Source organism: Ictidomys tridecemlineatus, chromosome 2 (genome assembly GCF_052094955.1).
Source record: "Ictidomys tridecemlineatus isolate mIctTri1 chromosome 2, mIctTri1.hap1, whole genome shotgun sequence".
NCBI lineage: Eukaryota > Metazoa > Chordata > Mammalia > Rodentia > Sciuridae > Ictidomys > Ictidomys tridecemlineatus.
This window is the reverse complement of record NC_135478.1, coordinates 135,818,880-135,834,477: the sequence shown is the minus strand read 5'-3', so window position 1 is coordinate 135,834,477 and position 15,598 is coordinate 135,818,880. Positions and strand designations below refer to the sequence as shown.

The following is a 15,598-nucleotide window of genomic DNA, read 5'->3' as shown; positions in this document are numbered from 1 at the left end:
ATGATGGGAATTTCATATCTAGTATAGACAATACCTTCACTAAAATGCCATTTGACAGCATTTTGTGTCATTATAAAAAGATATGCTATTTTGTTTTTAAAACAGTATTTATAATATGCATCCCTCCATTCTAAATTAAAAGGTTAGAAGAAAGAAAATGTAATGTCACATTTTGGACTATTCAGCTTTTTAAGGAACAAGTCCACATGAGGTCATGTTTTAATCTTTACAGAAAGTTTATTTTTATAGAGAAACACAATCCTTTTCCTAGGACAGAATAGAGAGGAAGGATTTACTGTTAGAATCACCTAAATAAATAGAGCTTTTTTTCTTTTTAAAGTTTGGTAATAGATGGATTTTGTTCTTTAAAAAAATTAAAGTCAGCTGTTTAACACCTGCAAAAGATTCAGGATATATTATGTTCAATAAGTGTTAACTTTTTAAAAGGGGAAAATTCAGCAAACAGGGAAAAAAATGCAGTACAATAAATGTTAGCATCTGAGGATCTCTCTTTGGCTTATGCATGAGTGTTACTTAAAAGTCTGTCTGAGGCTCATTAGGCCATTTAAAATCACAGGTCTATCCATATGTAGGCCAAATGTTTAAGAAAGGGTTGCACACCCACAAAGAAGTACAAGAAAAATAGAAGGCCTAACAGCTTTGCCTTGGGAGTCTCAGAGTGCATTCTATTGTCAAAAGATTATTATACCCTTCCCTTGTCCCCTTACCCCACCCCAGGATCTAACTAGTCCCTGTTTTAAGAGATTTTTAAAGCAAATATTTATAGATTTAACATTGGTAGAATCCCACTCTGGAGGGAATTTTGAATCATTAGTAATTAAGAATCATATAGCTCCCACTTTTTCATTTTTTATGCTTTTATTATGGTAATCCAGTTATCAGATCCAAATCTGTGATGTGTGGTCAATGTAGTCATTGTCACTCTAATCTAGAGTATTAGTCCTGTTAAGTAAGACTCTGGGGGCAGAAAGGAGATGAAGCATCCTGTTTACTACACTCATTCAACATCCAATATCACCCATTATTCAGTTAGGAAGGTTCATGCCTTTTCTTTAAACTTGAACAAAAAAAAAGTGCAAGCATATTTTCACCATTAAAAGGCAGATGAAGATTTTCTGTACAGTGTTAACTTCAAAACATCCCAGTCTCCCTCACTAATACACCTGAGATACTGGGGACATGGAAGAGGTTTGTCATAAAATGTGCAGTTCATCCTCAATGTCCCAGGTGGACTAGCTCCATGATCCTTTCTAGATATAAAAATCTATGGATCCTCATCCTTTGTATAAAATGTGTAGTAGTTACAGGAAACCTAAACACAGATCCTGGAAACTTTAAATCACCTCTAGAAATATTTATAATACCGAATGCAATATAAATGCTATAGGTAATTATCATATTTTATTATTTAGGGAGTAATGACAAGAAAAAAGGTTCATACATGTTTAGTACAGACACAGTTTTTTTTTTTCTAAGTATCTTTGATTCTTGGTTGGTGGTTGGTTGCATGCTTGGATGCTGGTCCCAAGAATCTAGAGGGTTGACTATAGTGGTCTTTGTCTCCATTTCTTGATGTATAAATCCTGAAACCCATAAAAATCTCTGGAGTAATGATATTGTGTTTTGTATGTTAATTTGATGAACAGTGACTGGCAGCTTCATGATCCAGACTGGTCATTAAAAATACAAGGCATGTATGAGTGTGCCTTTTTCCCCACATTCTTGCCAATGCTTATTATTGTTTGTATTCTTGATAGCTGCCATTCTGACTGGAGTGAGATGAAATCTTAGAGTAGTTTTGATTTGAATTTCTCTAATTACTAGAGATATTGAAACTTTTTTATATATTTGTAGATTGTAAATCCTCTTCTGAGAAGTGTTTGTTAAATTTTTTGACCCATTTATTGATTGGGTTATTTGTTTTTTTTTTGTGTTAAGGTTTTTGAGTGCTTTATATATCCTAGAAATTAGTGCTCTATCTGATGTGCTTGTGCTTGTGGTAAAAATTTTCTCCATTCTATAGGCTCTCTATTCACCTCACTGATTATTTCTTTTGCTGAGAAGAAGCTAAAAACTGAAAAGTTCGAATCCATCCCATTTACTGATTCTTGATTTTAGTTATTGCAATATAGGAGTCATATTAAGGAAGTTGGGACCTAATCTGACATGATGGAGATTTGGGCCTACTTTTTTTCCATTAGGATTAAGGTCTCTGGTTAATTCCTAGGTCCTTAATCCACTTTGAGTTGAGTTTTGTGCATGGAGAGAGATGTTTAATTTCATTTTGTTACATGTGGATTTCTAGTTTTCCCAGCACCATTTGTTGAAGAGACTATATTTTCTCCAATATATATTTTTGGTGCCTTTGTCTAATATGAGATAACTGTACCAATCTGGGAAGCAGTATGGAGATTCCTTGGAAAACTTGAAATGGAACCATCATTTGACCCAGCTATCCCACTCCTCGGTTTATACCCAAAGGTCTTAAAAACAGCAGTGATGTAGCCACATCAATGTTTATAGCAACACAATTCACAATAGCAAAATTGTGGAACCAACCCAGATGTCCTTCAGTAGATGAATGGATAGTGAAACTTTGGTATATATAGAAATGGAATATTATCAGCATTAAAAGAGAATAAAATCATGGCATTTGCAAATAAATGGATGGAGTTGGAGAATATAATGCTAAGTGAAGTAAGCCAATCCCAGAAAACCAAAGGCCTAATGTTTTCTTTGATATGAAGATGCTGACTCATAATGGTGATGGAGGGGGAAAGCATGGGAGGAATGGAGGAACTTTAGATAGGGCAAAGGGAAGGGAGAGGGTATGGGGCAAGGAAAGATGGTGGAATGAGTTATACATTATTACCCTAAGTACATGTATGAAGACACGAATGGTGTGAAAATACTTTGTGTACAACCAGTGATTTGAAAAATTGTGCTCTATATGTGTGATATGAAATGATTTGCATTCTGTCATCATAAATAACAAATTATTAATGAATAATTAAAGAAAAGAAAGGTCTCAAATGGGTTGACTGCAAATATATATATATATATGGCATAATTAGAGAGCTGGGACTTTCAGCCCTAATCCACCAACCTTTGGGAAGGGGAAAAAGGCTAAAGGTTGAATTAATTCTCAATGGCCATAGATTTAATTAATGAAGCCTCCTTAAACACCTAGGTTAGCAAGGTTCAAAGGAGTTTCAGGATAGCTAAATGATGAGACTATGGATGGCATCCTGGAGAGGTTAGGAAAAGTCTGTACTTCTGTATAACTTGCCTCATGCATCTGCTCCATGTGACTGTTCATTCATGTCCTTTGTAATTTTTTTTGTAACAAATAGTAAATGTAAGTGATGTGTTACCCTAACTTTTGTTAACCACTCTAGCAAATCAACTGAATCCAAGGAGAAGAGTGAGGGATCTTCTGCCAGTCAGTCAGAAGCACAGGTCACAACCTAGGGCTTGTGACTGGCATTTGGAGTGGGGACAATTTTGTGGAACTGAGCCTTCAACATGTGTTCTGTGATACTATCTCCAGGTAGATTGGGTCAGAATTGGATGGAATTATAAGGCATCCAGTTAATGTTTGCTGGATAATTGTTTGGTATGCAGAAAGATATTTCCACATATCTAGTATCAGAAATATTTTATTAAGTGGTATGGGACTTAGGAAAAACATTTTGGTTTCTTCTTATCTCTATTATAGCTCCATAGAAAACTGAGACAGTACCAAAGATCTCCCTATTCTCCTTGGGAATAAAGATGGAGATTAACATTTTGTTTTCACTTAGCTTGAAAATAGTCTTTGTTCCTTGTTTTATGAATGCTGTCCTAAGTTATATTTGTCTCCTTCTATTTTAATTTTTTGGTGTCTTCAAAAGGGAAGGATCTATTTGAGATTGAAGGGTGAATGTGTAGTGTGAAAATTGAAAGGTTCAACTTCATTTCTATTATTGGTTTTCTTTTTTAAAAAATTTTATTTGTTCTTTTTAGTTATACGTGACAATAGTCTATTTTGACATATTTATGCAAACGTGATTTTTTTCAACAGATTTTGGACCTTGTGCCATGTCATTCGAGGAAATAGTATTCCTTTGTATTTTGGAATTTGCCAATTTACTGTTCTTTCTTTAAATCAGTAATTTATGCTTTCTAAGTTTACTTTAGATGACTTTTCTGCTTGGGGAAAAAAACCCTAGACTTCTTCTGTAAACAGACATTTTAATAAAAACAATTTTCCAATTATCCTGTATAAATCCTGAGTGAGTTTTATGTTTTGGTAAAGAAAGGAATTGGGGCTATTTTCATCATTTGCTGGCTGTCAGGTTGAAATAAAGGGCAGTTTGTCCCTTTTCTTAAAATGGGTTTAGCCCTGAAACTTCTGGCCATCTTGCCTGTTGGAATGCCTGAACTTTTGCTCACTCTGGTGGTCAAGACCAACAGCTTCTGTTCTGCAGAGCTGACTCATGAAGTTCCAGCCTGTGCTTTTATCTCAGGTGCTCACAAATATTCAAATGACATGTTAAGCACATCCCACTGACTTGGATGCATTTGGGTATGGTCTAATAGAAGAAAGTACAAGAAATTTGGTTGCCTTAAGTTTCATTTTCCACTGTGGGAACCTTCAGATATCTCAGAAATATCTTTAAAATATGCTTAAAAAGTATGATCATCATGTAATGGGTAGACAGATACTCCATTTTAACTCTCAGTTGACCCTTGTCAAATATATTAAGAGTTACATACATGTATGTATTGAGCCTTTGGAGTGCTCACGGTCATTTTCACAACTTGTGGCTTAAGTTAGTAATTTCACAAGGGATTTAGGATTTGGAAGTCTGTATTAGTTTTCTTTGGTTGCCATAACAAAGTACCAGAAGTGTAGTGCCTTAAAAACACAAATGTCTTATCTAACTCTCACATAGAAAACTGATATGGTGCTCAACAGGTGAAAATCAAGATGTCAGCAGATTATATTTCTCTCTGGAGGTTTTAGGGGACATTTCATTTCCTTGCTTATTTGGGTTGTTGGCAGATTCAGTTCCTTGTAACTATTAGACCTGGTATCTCTGGTGGTGGTCAGTTGAGTGCTGTTCTTAGCTTCTAAAAGTCACTGCATTCCTTGGCTCATGACCTCTTCCTTCATCTGCAAAGAGCAGTCAGGATGAGTTGAGTCCTTTTCAGCTTGAATTTATCTTGCTGCAGCCAGGAAGGTATAATCAGGTAATTTCAAGGGTTGGAATCTTAATTGCATCTAAGATAACAACATAGGTTCCCGTGACTAAGACATAGCATCTTGAGGGAATGATCATTCTCTCTACTACCTAGGGTCCATTTGGTTAAGAAATAGAAATTGCAAAGAAGTGTTGCATTTTACTTGGAGTCTAATTCTGAAAGTCTGCCTTCCCTTTTAAAATCTTCCCATTTTTTTCTCCCTTCCCTTCCCTTCCCTTCCCTTCCCTTCCCTTCCCTTCCCTTCCCTTCCCTTCCCTTCCCTTTTCTTTCCTTTTCTTTCCTTTCCTTTTCTCTATTTTCATTTTGGAAGCAGTATGATACAGAGGGTAGAAATACATGCTCTGGATCAAAACTGAATGATTCTCATTTTGGCCAGTACCACTTAGTAGCTTGTGACCTCAAGCAAGTTTCTAGTTTTTAAGTGCCTCAGTTTCCTTACTGGAAAGTGAAAATAACAATAATAGCACTACCATATGAAGTTATGGTTATTAAATAAGTATATATGTATAAGTGAAAAGCATTAGTATGTATAAAGGAAAATGAATTAATATGTGTAAAAATTAAAATGTTTCTTGGAATAGAGCTTGACACATAGAAAGACAGCATTGAGTATTAATATTTCAGAATGAGGCACTAACTTTTTGACTGTAGGATAATAAGGTGGTGAGCTGGATTTTTCATTGTGGGTTCCAATCCATCAGCATCTATACATTTATTTTCATGGTCTGTTCAGTCTTCTAGAGAGAATCCTATAAATCTCTGCTTATGGGGATTAAGCCTATTTATTTGTGTTCTAGGAGCCAAGTGAGGGAAGTAATCTTGTGTTTGGGGATGTAGATTTTCATTTCTTATCTAGTTTTTTGCCCGGAATATCACTTTTGTCCTCAACTATGGATGGTATTCTAAAATTCATAGCTTTTAAGTTCAACCTTTCCAGAAAGTGAGGAAGGGGCAGTCACTTTATGTTGAACTAATGCTTGTGTTTTTCTCCTTTCCCTATGCCCGAGCCTTTCCTTTCTGGATTTCTGGTGCTTACAGTTCCAAGATTCATCAGTTTTAACTGGTTTATTTCTCACTGGATCCCTTCAACCCACATTTTCTGCTTTTTCCTGTCTTTTAAGTCAGTTACCAATCATCCATTGAATTTTCAAATTATAAAATATTATTATCATCTCTCAGCATCAGTGGTTTCTCTTCTTTTTCCTTTGAGGACTATCCTGTTTGGAAGAAAAATTATTTTACTGTGATTTTTACAAAAAATTAGGAGGGAGTAAGAGTAGTAGTAGTAGTAGTAGTAGTAGTAGTAGTAGTAGTAGTAGCAGTAGCCCTATTGCCTATTGATATGGGATACTCCAACAGACCTCGCTTCTTCAGTAATCTGTAGATGAGGGAGGGAGGGAGGGAGGGAGAGGGAGAGAGAGAGAGAGAGAGAGAGAGAGAGAGAGAGAGAGAGAGAGAGAGAGAGAGAGAGAGAAAGAATATACCATATCTAATCCTAACTGTCCAAGTTAGGCCTGACCTATTGGGAAAATAGAAGGGATAGGGAAGCAGAGTTTGACAACAATGGACCAGAAATAAGATATTCTTATTCATCTCATTTTTTCTGACTCTGGTAGACTCTGCCAAATATGTAGTGGTTATGATTTCTTTAAGTGGCTTTCAATTTTATTATAGGCCCTCTCAGAGAGTAGCAGTTAGTTTCCCATTAACTGTACTAATTACATGGTCCTTTAAAAAAAAAAGTTGCTGTATCTCTTAGCTTTTTATAGTGGCAATCTGGCAGCCCTATAGCTCCCATACATTCTCTAACCTCTGGTTCTTGAGTATATCAGGAACCATGAGTTATTTTTCCAAACCCTCAAAGTTCCACGGAGAGCTAGAATGGGTGCACCTACTCCTTTTCTTCCCACAAATGTTGTGTTCTTTCTTCTTTTCTCTCTCTCTCCTCTCCCTTCCTCTCTCCCTCCCCCCCTCCCCTTCCATCCCTATTGCCTATTGATATGGGATGCTCCAACAGACCTCCCTTTTTCAGTAATCTGGGGATGTGAAGCAAGCACTAGCCTGTTTTCCATTTGTTCCACACATACTTCCCAAGATTTACACCCAGCCCCTGAGGAACTCTTGTGAGTAGGCTTCCCTTAAGCAGCTCCAGAGAGGCTTCAGGTTCTACCAGACAGCAAGCTTTAAGTAGTAAAGAGGTAGCTATACTTGAAAATAATGGAGGTAAATTATTTTTGTCCACTTTTTGTTTATTTGGAAATGTGGTCCCAGAATTCTTATATCTATAAACTTACTTATCATTCAGGAAGTTTGGTAATGTGGAGCTATTTGTCTTTCAACAGTGTTTAATGAACATTTAGGATGTTAAGACTTGACCAGAAAGTTGTTATATAAATGTAAAGACTTAATAGGATTCTTAATGCTATGAAAAGTAGACATTGATTCTATGATAAACAAAGATCTTGGTACTCTTGTGTGCAGGCTCAACATTTTTGTTCCTGCTATGTTTCAATGTGTGCTATTAGAGATCCACTTTCTTTCTTACCAAAATTTATGGATCTGCAGGGTCAAAAGAGTGTCTCTCTGTTACCAGAGTTTTGAAGTGAGATGTTTCAACACTCTCTAGACATTTTATGTCTGAGTTCAAATTTGCACCAAAAAAAAAAAAAAAAATCACAGCTAAAGTCTTGTTCCCAGTCTCTGAAATAGTCACAGGAATACTTCTATTTGTCTTGAAATTATATTTGTAATAATAAAAAATTGAAAACAATACCAAAAGCACAGAAGCATTTATATTTAAAGTATAGGCTATTACTAGACCATTAAAATGTATATAATATTTAAAAGGAGATTTTAAGATACAACATTTCTAGCACACTTTTGCCAAAAATTATATTAAAATGTATATGAAAAATAAAAAAACCTGCAAGCAAATATATTCAAATGTTAATGCCATTGTGTTTCAGAATGAGATTATAGCTAATATTTTCCCTTTTAAAATTTTTCTCCCTTTTCCAAATTTCCTATAATGAAATTTTATTTTCTTTGAGTAAGAAAAAGCAATTTATATAAGCACATGGTAGAAATTACTAAATTAAGTTAAAATAAGCATATTTGTAGGTATAAGGAAGTATTCAAATTCTGTATTTGTGTTTTACCAGATAGTTTAGAGGGAATAAACTTATCAGGTCTGAATCTGAAATGAAATGGAGTTATGCAAAGTCAGCTTGAAGGATGGTGGAATGAGTTTTATACATTGATTCGTAGTAATATCTTATCAATGAAAGAAGGAAAAAGAGAAATATTTTTTAATTCTATGAGACAAAGACCCCACTTTAAAAGTCTGTTTTTGAAAGTCTGTTTTAAGAAAGGCATGCTCAAAAAGCTACAGACCATTATATGTTCCAGTTCACACTGTTCTGCATTTTTCTGTTTGTGTTTACTCCTTTGCATACTGTCAAATAAACGGAAAACGAAACAAAACAAAAAAACAAAAACAGACTTGGCCAGACCGGATTTCTCCTTGTTTTAGAGAAGGTTTGGGTATAGCAAGAAATGAGCCCCCAGGTTTTGGGGAAATGAAGTAACAAGAATATATTTTTATATCTAAAGTCAAACTTTCTTAGATTTCAAAGAATTGAGGAGTGTAGCTTGTTGAGAATGTCATTTTTTAGGGAAAAGAAGATTAGGTTATCATGAATAATTTCCCAATGAGAGTATTTAGCAACCTTAATGAAGAGCAATCCCCATGGATTTCAGGCAGAACATCTCTGCAACAACTGACCTTCCATAAAGACAAAAATTTCCCCTGACCTGTAGTTCTTTACTTGACACAGTGTAAAAGGTGTTATATAATAAAGACAGAGAATTATAGATGAAATTCTGGTACTAATGATAAAAAATAATAGTAAAAATCTCATTTTTTCTAAACAGACCAAGTCAGTTCATTTGTACTCAAATTCTTGTAGCAGCCAAACTCTGCTAGGTATTTCTCATTTAATGGAGTGGCAGGGAGTGGGGTAAAAGGATTGGAGGGTGGATAGTCAGAGGGTGGGGATATAGAATGAATCATGTGGATTAGCTGCACATATTAGTTTACTCAGGGTACTCTCTTCCTTAATTCCCATGATTTACCCATGTGGATTTTCCACATTTAAGCAATAAGTAGCCACTGTAAATTACAACTTAATAGGATCTATTCCTCATGTCAGAAGCATAAAGTGCTCCAACAGAAAGGAAAATTAATATTTCACTTTTACTTTCTGAAGATTGATGCTTATGGTCACCATAGTAGAAAGAATTTAAAGTTCATATTTAGACAAATGGGTTTCTCCTTCTATGCATTTGGAATAGCAACAAAAAGAAAATTTTCATGTTTGAGCCATTATTGTTGAATCAAGAAAGGATGCCAAAACATGTGTCGTTTGGGACATGGGCCAAGATGGTAAACATAATGGGCACAACTTGGTTGTCTGCAACTGTTGCCTGAAGGCTCTCTTTAAAGTTGGCATTTACAGTATCATCTTAGTTATGAATGAGAACGCTTTTGTGAAGAGTTGACTTCTATTCAAAAGACATTTTAAAACCAGAAAAGGTTTTAAAATTTGAATTATACTTTCACTCCAGTCACCTTTAGATGTGCTCTATAAATCAAATATTATCTTTCTGAAGCACTGACTTTCCCTCCCCCTTACCTAATGAAGTTAATCATTGCCTAATATATTAATTATGTTAATATGTACATTATGCTTAATATATTAATTATTGAAAGACTACATTTGCATAGGTCTTGCTGTAAATCATGTTAATGGTCTAGCAAGAGAGGGCAGGGGGAGAGAACACTTCATCCACATAAATACATAAACTGAACCTTGGGAAGACATGAAGAATGTGATTGAAAGGTGCTGACAGACCTGATGAGTTCTTCTCCTCTAGAGCTCAAAACCCATCAAGACTTGGGCATTTGCATTTGGCTTTATGATTTTTCCTCTGGAGCAGGGAAGGAGTACTTAGAAAAAAAACTGATGTTGGGGCTCTATACTATGGGAGAACTGAGGATCTCAAAGAATAGAGATGGAGTCTACAGGAACAAGTAAGCATATGAAGCTGGATGAAGTCCTGGGTGATATGGCTTTCTCTGTGAAGAAGCAAGAAATGGCTTTTGCACCGAAGATCAATCCAAATTGTCTTAAACTAAGCTGAAATATACATGAGACTGGTAGCTCCAGAAAATTAAGTGATTAATTTACACAAGATATTTTTTTATTATTGCTGTTGCTTTGTCTCTAGGACTGCAACAAGACCAGAGGTTTATCTCTTCAGAGCTGAACTAAAATCAGAAGCCATTCTACTTACTGAACATGAGATATCATAGCCATAGGGATCTACAAAGAATCGAAATCAGCACAATGGCTAAATTTCTCCAGAAGACAGGTCCAGCGTTCTGGTGAGTGTGGAGTCAGCTTTCGATGTATCAGAACTTTAATGGAGCCAACCTAAGATAGCCTGCCGTATCCACTCAGTGTCTGCAATGACTTTGTCAGTGGAGATAGAAATTATTATAGTCTTATCTTAAGAGTGGTATGTTCATCTCCATACTGGGGCCATCCTACATTCAAAGTGTTTTAGTCAATTGGACATCTCCCCTTCTTAGGGTCTTTTTGAATAGACTTGCATAAAATGTTATTGTAATTCCCCCTTACCCAATCTTTTAACAAGTATTTTTTCCTCTATACTAGGAATAGAAAAGATATGAGACTTAAGGGAGGAAGAATATAAAGAGAAGAGAAAGTGGACAAATTCAAAAGAGATACAAAAATTTGTTAAATGTTAACCATGTAGCAAAAATATTTGTAACTTTTTAAGTTAATTCTTAGAACTATACTGTCTATTCCATATATGGAGAAATAGAAGTTCATGGAACTTTTGCCATAGGAGATAGGAGAGCCAGAATTTGGCCCTAGATCTCTCCAATATTAAAAACGATGCTCTTTCTCATTATAGCACTTTTGCCTTATCTATCCTTGTCACCCTTTAATAGTGTGTCTCAATAAACCCTGCTGAGTATGTCTTGAGCATCTTAAGACAAGGCTAGGTACTCAAAACGGTTATGATACAATACATATAGTGCTTAAATAGTGGTCTTTTCTAAGTACTATGAGAAATGAGGTGTGCAGACAAGTTAGCAATTTTGTCTTGCAGGAAACGCAGCTGTTCATGTGGTCAAGGAAAACCACAGGAAAGATCTTCCCCTCAGAGAAAGGGTATAGGTTTGCAAGGAGAAGGGAACAAAGACAAGGGTGTAGAGTAGGAGAAAGAAGAAGGTATTTAAGGTTTAGGGAATGAGAACAATAAAAGCAAATATTCAGAAGCTTGAAAGTCTTGATTTTATGGACTTTTATCATTAAAAATGCAAAGAGCCCCTTATAATGCATATTAAGAGAATGAGAGTCTCCCCACAGAAGAATTTGCATGAGACAGAGCTATAAAATGTGTTGAAGGTGAGAATGTGCTGCTTCAGTGGACACTTGCACTGGTCATAGAGCCTGGCTTTGGGTCAGGGATAAAGGTAGAGGAAAGAAATTTCCAGGAGAAAACTAAACACAGAAAATGGTCAGACAACCAACACTAAACATTATTTTAAAATTCTGCAAGAGTCTGCCAGACCTCCTTTCTTTAACCTCTAAATTGGCTGAAATGGACTACAGGTCAGTAAGATTCTTTCAGTGAGATGCTCAACTAGATACACATATATTGCCCTTAGTTAGCAAAGCAGTCTGATTGAATTGAGGCCAAAGAGTTTGATTGGGTTAGTAGGGGCCATTGTTGAGATCATGGCACCTTACTCCTCCTATATGCAATTTGGGGAGAGAAAGGAACTTGTAGATGCCCCTGGAAGGACATTCAGAACTACATCTTGGACTCAATGCATTCCTAATCTCCTCGATGCTGCCTTTATTCCCATTATGATGGAAGACTGATCCTTCTCTTTAAAAACAGTCATTTTCCCCCCAATACATTACATAGTATGTGGTTGCCAGCTCAGGTTTTGTCCTGTGATAGAGGTTGTTTCAAGGTGGCTCCACTATTTAAGAGCTATGTGAACATGAATATGTTAATTTGCCTAGGAAATCCTCAATTTCCTCATTTGTGAGATGAAAGTGATGGATAGTACTCACTTCAGAGGGTCTGTGGGAATATGAAATCAGAGGAGGAGAAGAGCTAAAATTGATGGAACACCAACTATGTAGCAGGACTGTTCTTTCTAAGTGCTTCACATGCATTCACTCATTTAATTTCTCAAATAATAACTTACAAGGTACATATAATATGATTTACTCCATTTAACAGATGAGAAACCTGAGAGCCAGAGACATTAGGGCCAGAGCAGGTTTCTCTAAATCTCACAATTAGTATCACAACTGGGATTTGAACCAGAGTTTTGGGCTTCAGATGTCACACTGTTTGGCTACCCTGCTGTGCTGCCCTGAACGAGTGTGAAACACTTGGGCACATTGGCTGGAATAAAGATTATCTAGTGGAGAAATCCTGGCTTTTCTTTGAACCAGCTGTTCAGTACATTGCTCAATATTAAAATTTTGAAACCTAATCTTACCTCACCAACACTTTGATAGTCACTTCTTCTCCAATTCAGTTACATAAATAAAATTAAAATATTTACTGTTTCCGTGACCTGGGCATGTTCTAAGGGAGCCACTCCTTTAAACTGCTGTTTTCAAACAATTTCATTCTTCTGCCCTCACAAACACATTTTCCTACCATGTTCTCACCATACTTTTGGAAAACGTTCTCACAGCTCAAACAAATTAAAGATGTCAGTATCTACTGTATAAACCCCCACACATATCTGGATATTTCTTAGAGCGTATTTGCACATAAGTTCAAGCCCATTCTGGTTTTATCAGCCATTGTCCTTAAAAGGGATCTCCAGATGTTGTAAAACTTAGTCTTGATTTTGACTGGCTTCCATTTTCCTTTTCCATTTTGAAAGTTTCTGTCAAAGGCACCAAGTGTGAATGAGGAAGATTGCCTTGGGTCCAAAATCGACTGATTTGTTTCCATCTTACAAAAAGCTGACATGGAGAAAGTTCAACAAGGATGTCAGGTCTGCCCTAACATATCTATGATGGGCTGCAAAGTGTGTGATCAGGCTCTTGGCAAAACCCTGAGGAGGGAACTTATCCAGCTGAGCTCCAGCCTGCCATCCCTCTTTTGAACTTGGCACTTAATGAATTGGTCCTCAGCCTGTTTGCATCTCAGCGTCAGCCTGGAATAAGCTTCATTCTCAATGTAGGGCTTTTCAATTTTGTCTCTAGTATTTCCTTTGCAATAGAAATTTTATTAACATTCATAAATAAAGTTTTCCACATACTGTCATCTATCTCTATTCCACCTAACTTATCCCAGATTTTCTGGGGTTTGTCTGAAAATGATTCACATTCGTAGTGAACAATTTCTGCATTGTTCTCACTGGTCTGGTAAGAGAGCCATGCCCTTGCTTAAGTTCATGAGAAGGATGTGACTTTGTCTTCTTTTGGTCCCATAAAACAAACAAGTCAAAGAAGATATAAAACAATTCTTGGCATCAGCAGCCAGGTCTCTCATTTTAGAAGATATTGCCTAAGAAATGGCTCTATACTTTTTGAGATCAGATTATCACCTTGGTTCACAAGCTCAGACCAGATGCCTAAAGATGTTTCGGGTGATTTGATAGCCCAGTTCCATTCATTCACCTGGTCAATTCTAATGGCTTTGGCTTGGAGAGTAGACACATTTATGCTGACTGTCCCCTTTGTTTTATGAGGTCAATCTTTGTTCAGAATGAGCACTTATGGGGTCTTGCTGAGGGATACTGAAATGCTACTTGTACCCAAAATGATCAATTACAGATTTGCCTTAAGAATCTTAGCTTTCTGCCATTTTAATTTTTTATTTTATTAATATTTTCCACCCTAAGCACTGAACCATATTTTTTGAAAAATTAGCGTGTGATCTGTAGGGATACACAGGGTTTTTGGTGGGCTTCTAACAAAGCCAAGGGTTCCTAATGGTGATGATAGAAAGAAAGTTCTAGAGGCTGAGTTTTAGGGGTGGGAGTGGGGGATGGACAGTAGATGTATATAACTCAGCTCAGCGGGACAATGAAAGGACTTCTTAAGTGAGCAGGAAGAAGGGAAATGATAAGAAAATAAGAGAGTAATAACTTTATCTGTTTCATAGCCCTGCTAAGTCCCATTTCAGTAGTCTAGCTATTCTTTTCAACATCATAATAAATGTGTTTTTCTTTTGCACAAAGATATTGAAACGGACTCATCTTGGTAAAGAGGTGTCTTGAATTAACCTCAGAAATTGAATTAAGACTATTGTGTTGTTATACATAGTGAGTTACATAAAGCATTTAGAACTCAGTCCTTGGCACACAATAGGCTTTAACAAATGTTAGTTTACTTTTTTCTTCACTAATTGAGCAAAATTCCAATATCTTTTTCAAAAATGATAATGGATTTGAATGATAATAGTAATAACAAATATTGATATAATTGTAATACTCTTGTCTCCTTTAATTCTATCTTCCCCAAGAACTTTTTGAGGCAGGTGCAACTGCTATTATTCCATTTATACAGGATTTTTTCAACCTTACCACTGTTGATATTTTGGGCTAAGGATATTTTTTTCTTTTCGGGCTGCTATGCATTATATGATGCTTATTAGGGTTCTTTGACTCACTAGATGCCATAGGGCCTCTACTTCCCCCATCAAAAATGTCTCCACACTTGTCAAATGTTCCTGCAGGGGTAGGGAATGGGAATTTCTCTGGTAAGAACTACAGCATTAAAGAGATGATGAAATTGAGAGCTGGAGAGGATAAGTAGCTTTCCTAAGTTCCTAAGTGGTACAATGAGAATGACAAAGCATTTCTGACTACAAATGTTTACCTACTAAGTACCTGTGCCACCACCCCCTCCAACCATCCTTTTCTTCTTCCCTTTCCTGTCTAATAGCATATGCCTAGTGAATATTTTCCATTTAGATGGTGTGTGTACACTTGCATGCTTTCATGTCCTGCAACTCTGTTCATATTTCAAAGCACTTCAGAACTAACTTGCATTAATCCTTAGACACCTATCAGACAGGCATCATGGGAAAGGAAACTGATACCTGTGTTCTCATAGTAGCTGCTTCTGAGACAGTAGATGCTTGTGCGTGGAGGTCTGAGCTCTGACTATAGGTATTTGTTCTGACTCATAGTCCCCATTGCAGGTGATCCTCATTTCTTAACAGGGAAGAGCAGACAGCAACTTGAGGCATC

General features: G+C 36.3%; 1 protein-coding gene across 5 annotated transcripts in view; it reads left to right on the top strand.

The window, feature by feature from the left end:
- The window catches only part of Sugct (succinyl-CoA:glutarate-CoA transferase), a 679,655-nt gene that overhangs the window by 521,455 nt on the left and 142,602 nt on the right, over positions 1 to 15,598 (top strand). The window contains exon 13 of one of the 5 annotated variants that reach the window (XR_013435050.1): positions 10,558 to 10,714. The exons of the other annotated variants lie outside the window; for them this stretch is intronic. The gene's annotated coding sequence lies outside the window, so the exon portion shown is untranslated. The remainder of the gene's footprint in view (positions 1 to 10,557; positions 10,715 to 15,598) is intronic. 5 annotated transcript variants of the gene reach the window in all.